Raw genomic sequence first — 7,500 nt, 5'->3', positions numbered from 1 at the left:
TACCTGTAACGTTGAAGCACACACGTCTCCTCACGTAGTTTGTCACTTTTAAGCACTCTTAAATTTCATTCATTTCATTCATTTCATTCATTTCATTCAAATCTCGAAAACTCTGAAAAAACTTAAATTTCACATAGAAAGCCTTCTGCGAAAATTTTAAAATTATCCCCAGTTCAGTTTTTATCCATGAGCAAATTATTTTCAATTAAAAAAAAAAAATATTTATTTAATTTTTTCACTCAAATATTTAAACGAATAATTGTTAAAAAATCCTTTATTTAAAATAATTAACTTACATCGCCTTAAGCACAATAGAGCAAATTAATAAATTACAATTTCAAATTCAACGCTCAACAATTAGACAAGCATACTTTCCATCACAATCCAATTAGTTATATTCCCTTACAAAATTTAATCTCAATTATTTAATACATTTATACACTTTGTATTAGTTTTCATATAAAATAATTTAACAAATTCTAATATTTACCAACAAATTTCCAATAACTTCTTTTAAATAATAATTCGTCTTCTCCAACCATAACCAATAACCCTTTTACAAGCAGAAGTTAAATAATCACGTAGTTATTTTTTCTCCCGGTTCTTTGCATGTAAAAAAAAAAAAAAATTAATGAATTTAAATAGTTTAAATAATTATTAATATTAATTAATTTAAAAATAACAAAATAGTTTGAATTGACATTTCAACACTTGACATTTGACGTTGACATATAATCAAACTGACAGCTCAATATATCTGACACCTAACGTCACCTTGACATCTTGAATTGGTTGACAGCTATAATTTAAATTCTTTGACAGTTGCAACCGATTAAATAATAATTTAAAAAATCAATTAATTATATTTAACCAACTAAGTTAAATTAAAATTTCGTTCCTGAAGTTACAATTTGTTACATAATAATAAACTTTAAATTCCTTGTATATTTCCCAATATCATTCGATTAATTAAAAATTTTAATATCCAACTTAAAGATACCTTTAATTTTTGAAAAGACACACAACAGTAAAAAAAAAATCAAACCACCATTCGTAAAGTAGAATAATTCCCCAAACCAGTAGAACTAACAATTTAAATTTTCAAAATCTATCCTAACCAAATTTCAAAACTCTCGTAAAACTAACAAACAAATCTCCAGTAAGGGAGCGTAGAGCAAGGTGACTGGAAAGCCATTTTACCTGTATCCCGTAGCATAGACAAAAATATAACGGGACATTTGGTCCATTTTACCTGTAATGTTGAAGCACACACGTCTCCTCACGTAGTTTGTCACTTTTAAGCACTCTTAAATTTCATTCATTTCATTCATCTCATTCAAATCTCGAAAACTCTGAAAAAACTGAAATTACACATAGAAAGCCATCTGCGAATATTTTAATATTATCCCTAATTCATTTTCTATCCATGAGCAAATTATTTTCAATTTAAAATAAAATTAATGTTTAATTTTTTTTCACTCGAATATTTAAACGAATAATTGTTTTAAAAAAATCCTTTGTTTAAAATAATTAACTTACAACGCCATAAGCACAATAGAGCAAATTAATAAATTACAATTTCAAATTCAACGCTCAACAATTAGACAAGCATACTTTCCATCACAATCCAATTAGTTATATTCCCTTACAAAATCAAATCTCAATTATTTAATACATTTATACACTTTGTATTAGTTTTCATATAAAATAATTTAACAAATTCTAATATTTACCAACAAATTTCCAATAACTTCTTTTAAATAGTAATTCGTCTTCTTCAACCATAACCAATAACTCTTTAATAAGTAGAAGTTTTAATAATCACGTAGTTATTTTTTCTCCTGGTTCTGTGCATGTATTAAAAAAAAAAATTATTAGTTTTCTGATTTAAATAATTTAAATAATTATTAATAATAAATTCTCTTAATAATAACAAAATAGTTTGATTTGACATTTTAACACTTGACATCTAACGTTGACACACAATTAATTTGACAGCTCAAAATATCTGACACCTAACGTCATCTTGACATCTTAAATTGGTTGACAGTTATAATTAAAATTCTTTGCAGTTGCAACCGATTAAATAATAATTTAAAAAATCAATTATTTATATTCAACCAATTAAATTAAATTAAAATCGCTTATGCTTAAGTAACAATTTATTACACAATAATAAATTCAATTCTATTAATCCTTAAATACACAACTTCATACCCTGTTGACATTTAAATTGTTTGGACAGCTTGTTTAAACCTAACATTTACCGTTATTGACAACAAATAGACTGACAGCTATTAAACTAAAATTTTAATCTCGGAAAACTCTTTCATGTTATGGAATTCCCCTTTTTCTAAATTTAATTAAAGTTTACTTAAATCCGCTTCCAATCATTTAATTCGCTTCCTAAGCTTTTTCTTTCAATTATCAATACCATCTAACCCAGTAAATACTTTCTCCGTTGCATCAATTTGAAAATAACTTTAATCATCTTATTTGATTATTCCCATGACATTAAATTGCATCCATTAGACATTGACGTAAAACATCACGGTACCATTGACACTCAAATAGATTTGACAATTTATCAATAACTTGAATGACAGTGACATCAAACGTCTCATCATATTGACAAAAAAGTAATTGACAATTTGATTACAGCGCAAAATCCATTGACATCTAACGTTTCTAAACTTGACAATAAATTCATTTTCCCGTTTAAATTAAAATTTTGACATTAAAATTCATCCCTATTCTGACAATAATTACTTAATTAATCAATCAATCAACCTACTTGCGAAATTCCTTAGAAAATCAGTAGACAGTCATAATAACCCTCATAGAATTTAACCGTAGAAACTAACCGGTAGTAAAATGGTGATGAACACACGCTCCACTTTAGCTCGTAGAAGTAGTCCCTCGAAGGCAGTGACGAGTAGATATTCCGTCCGCCGTAGCTCGCTGGGAACGATGCCCCCGTCTAAGGCTTCGGCCACCAGCTTTGGTAGACGGGCATCAACAACCCAGCTGATGGCTTCCAAGGCACCTGCCCTACGAAGAGCTTCTTCGGTAGAGGTGGAGGGAAAATCAAAAAGGGTCTCTGTTCTCCCGCAGATTGCGGAAGACAGCCAAGGGGAGGGCTCTAAGGCAGGGCAAATTTACGACAGGAAATTTTTCGCTACCGCATATCCAGCAGAGTCAAATCCCATGGGCCCATTGCAAAAGGCAAAACATGAGCTCATGCTGTTTATCATGGACACCGTAAAGCACAGGGCTATTTTGGCCAAGACGCCCCAATTCTCGAATTGGGAAGAGCGTATCGGCTCAGTCTTAGCCCTGCTGCACAATCTTCCAGCAATTTGGCTGGGAGAGGCGGGGTCAGGAGTTGATGTTGGAACGGGAACCGAGGATCTCGTGGTGGAGGACCCGGTGTTGGAGCAAGAATTAGGGCCTTTGGCAGGCCCTAATCAGGAGCCGCAACCGGGATCTTTGCCTTTGGATGAGACCGATATCACCAAATTCCTCACTGTTTTTGGGGGAATTATGCGGGAGATGTTCAACACACTAGTTAGGGAGAATGAGGCCAAGACAGGAGGAAATGGGGAACAGGGACAACAGCTGGTGGGTCAGGAAGGGAAAAAGGGCAAGAAGAAGGGAAAGGGTCGGAATGCCAAGGTAGTTGTGGCAGAGGAACCGTGCGAAGGGGAAATTTGTTCGACGGACCAGGGATCTGGACCATTAGAGGGGCAAGAGGGTGCGCAAGAATGGCGGACGGTAAAGGGGAAGACCGCCGTGCGCCGGGAGAGACGGAAGAGGAAGAAGCAGCGTGAAGCTGAGCAAGCAGCTAGCCTCGCCGCAAACACGCCACCTTCTGCTCCCCAACCCAAGCAAAAGCCGGCATCTGCTTCTAATCCCAGGGCCGGCCGAATGCCAAACGCCATCGAGCTCGAATCAATTGGGGGATTCAAGCACGCGGACATGATGCCTATCCTTAGGGAAACGGTGAAGAAAGAGGATGTGCAGAGAATCCGCACAAACTTTAAGGGTCATCTACTCCTGGAGCTAGCACCAATGTCGCACCAGGAAACGATGACCCTTTGGAGAGAGGTGTCTGCGGCCCTTGATGGCAAAGCAAAATGCCGTCCGCGGACACCCTCAGTGCGGGTGAACTGCACCAACATTCCGCCTGGCACTTCGTCCGAAGAAATTTCTTCGGAAATGAGTGCCGCGCTGGGCGTTGAAATTTTCAGCGACCAGATCACGACCGTAAAAACGCATTACGGTACGTTGGTCGCATTTTTCGACTGCCCAGCAATAGCGGTGACCGACCAGGCCCTGGCAAGGCAATACACGGTCGGTTTCAGCAAATGCTGCAGGCTTCGGCTTTTGGAGCGTCGGCGGCAATGCTACCGGTGCTACGAATACGGGCATACTGCTGCCCGTTGCCGTGGCAAGGACCGCAGTAGCAAATGCCATCGCTGCGCGGAAGATAAGCACGAGGGACCGTGCACTAGGGAGCGGAAGTGCTTGGGATGCGAGGGCCCGGATGCAATCGGGCATTCGCTGGGCCAGCGTAGTTGCCGCTACTTTGGAAAGGTAACCCCACAGCCCAGTCATGATTAGAGTGTTCCAACAGAACCTCAATCATGACCAAACGGCACAAGACTTGCTTTTGCAAAGTGCTCGTGCCGAGGGTTGTGATATTCTGCTTATCTCGGACCCCTATTGGGTGCCGAATAATAACAGCAATTGGGTTACCGATACCACTGGTCGGGTAGCAGTGGTATCAGTTGGGGATTATCCTTTTCAGCGCATCATTGACAACCAACGCGAGGACTTCGTTGTGGTCGAGATGCGGGGAATCGTTTTTTGTTCTGTCTACCTACCACCCGTGGGTTCCGATTTGACTGTCGAGGAGTACAAACGCAAATGGACCGAAATCGTGTCTGTACTTCCACGGAATCGGGACACCGTGATCGGGGGTGATGTAAACGCCTGGTCAGGTGCATGGGGGATGGAGCGGAGGCCAAACGACGGGGAAAGGGTATCTAGGGGGGGAGTTGTGATGGATGCGGCGGCTGCTCTGGGATTGGTTCTCCTGAACCAGGGCAACCAGAGCACTTGGATTGGGGCAAATGGTCGCAACTCCATCGTGGACGTATCCTTTTGCAGCCCCTCCTTGGTAGGGGACAACAATTGGCGCGTGTGTGACGAAACCCCAAGTGACCACAATACTATCAAGTTTGTGGTCGGCAGGGTTCCGAGACAGCGCGCCAACAACGAGGTACACTCAGCAGCGAATGGGGGAAGGTGGTCCACAAGATTCTTCGACAAGGATTTGTTCGTTGAAATCTTGAGGGACCAGGACATTTTTGGGCATGTTGCTACGCCAGAGGAGCTTACCCAGGCCATCACGGTGGCCTGTGATGGCACCATGCCTAGGCAACCCCCAAGGCGACAGGGCCGGCGGCCAGTTTATTGGTGGACGTCCGAGATTGATCGGTTGCGCAGCCATTATCACGGAATGAAACGGCGGTTCAACCGGGCCCGGACCGAGGAGCAGCGCGAGGAAAGGCGTCAAATGAAGTCGGACGCACGCGCTGCCCTGGAACGGGCCATCAAGCTCAGCAAGGACCAACACAAGCAGGATCTGCCGGAACAATTGGAACCGCACGGCTTTGGCCCTGCTTACCAAATCCGCAAGCAGCAGTGGGAAGGAGTTCGGGTTCCGATGGAACGGGATGCCAATAAGCTCCAGTTCATCGTGAATGAGCTCTTTCCCGATCGTCCCCCGATGGAGTGGCCCGAGACGGAAGTAGGTGAGGATCCACAGGATCCAGTCTCGGAGGAGGAGTTGGCGGAAGAGTTGAAGGAAATTGCCCGCTCACTCAACCCCAAGAAAGCTCCGGGGGACGACAATATTCCAAATATGGCAGCAGCTGCGGCAATTCTGGCTTTTCCGGAAGTTTTTGCTAAAAGCTATAAGCAGCTACTGGAGGCAGGCACTTTCCCCGACGCATGGAAGCGGCAACAGCTGGTGCTGCTTACCAAGTCGGGGAAACCACCTGGGGAGCCCTCGTCGTACCGGCCAATTTGTTTGCTGAGTGTGCTGGGGAAAATTTTAGAGCGGTTGATTCAGCGGAGGCTGACAACCCATCTGGAGTCGACCGGGGGACTTTCGGACGCCCAGTACGGTTTCCGTAAAGGGCGTTCAACCGTTGATGCCATCACTCGGGTGATGGACAATGGTAAAGTCGCTCTAGACAAAAAGCGAAAGGGGGATCGTCTCTGTGCGGTGGTAACGGTGGACGTCCGGAATGCCTTTAACTCGGCAAACTGGACAGCGATCGGCCAAGCTCTGCAGCGTAAAAACACTCCGCCTTATTTGCAGGCGTTGCTGCGGAACTATTTCATTGGCCGAACGCTCCACTACGATACGGATGAAGGAATAGTGTCGAGGACTGTATCTGCTGGCGTTCCTCAGGGTTCGGTTCTAGGACCAACACTTTGGAACGTCATGTACGACGACCTACTCCGCTTGCCGCTCGAAGGACTACGAGCGGACATCATCGGGTTCGCTGACGACGTGGCCTTCACATTTTTGGGAAGGACCACGGAACAGGTCAGCGCATTAGCAACGGCTAACCTGGAGAGGATCGAGCGGTGGCTGCAAGGAGTCGGTTTGGAACTTGCCCACCAAAAGACCGGGTTCATGATCTTTTGTACCCATCATGTCCCGCAGCTCGCAGAGCTTCAAGCGGGCGGTCACTCGATCCAATCCACGGAAACGCTGAAGTACCTGGGAGTGGACCTCTGCCGCAAACAGCACCACAGCCGGCATCTGGAGAGGGTGGTCAATAAGGCTTCACGGATTACGAATGCCTTGACCTGCCTGATGCCGAATAAGCGTGGTCCTAAGAGCCGCAGTAGGAGACAGCTCGTAAACGTCGGCAACAGTATCATCCGATACGGAGTTGCCACCTGGGGGCGATGGGTGCTCGACAAGGAGACCCATCGCAAATCGGTCCAAAGGGCGCATCGACCGGGGGCTCTCCGAGTCGCCAGCGCCTTCCAGACCGTTTCTTATGATGCCGCTTGCGTTGTTGCCAACACCACCCCGTTAGTCCTCCTCATGCAGGAGGATATCCGCTGCCACGACGAAAAGGTAGCGAGTGGTGGAGTTCAATCGGACATACGAAAGCGGCAACGGGAGGAGACGATGAGGCGCTGGCAGGACCAGTGGACAACGGGTGCAGGGCAACCAGGAGCACCAGGACTGAAGACGAGGAGGCTGATTCCAGACATTAATCTCTGGGTCAGCCGCAAGCATGGGGAAGTTGACTTTTTCCTCACCCAGCTCCTCACGGGGCACGGGTTCTTGCGCTCCTATTTCGTCGAGAAAGGCATCCTGGAGGGCTCGCCCAACTGCCCTGAATGTGGTGACGCCGTGGAAGACGTTGAACACGTGCTGTTCCACTGTCCACGGTTCGATCGGATCCG

Source organism: Anopheles gambiae (assembly GCF_943734735.2).
Source record: "Anopheles gambiae chromosome X unlocalized genomic scaffold, idAnoGambNW_F1_1 X_unloc_2, whole genome shotgun sequence".
In the NCBI taxonomy this organism is placed as follows: domain Eukaryota; kingdom Metazoa; phylum Arthropoda; class Insecta; order Diptera; family Culicidae; genus Anopheles; species Anopheles gambiae.
This window is presented reverse-complemented; position numbering follows the sequence as displayed.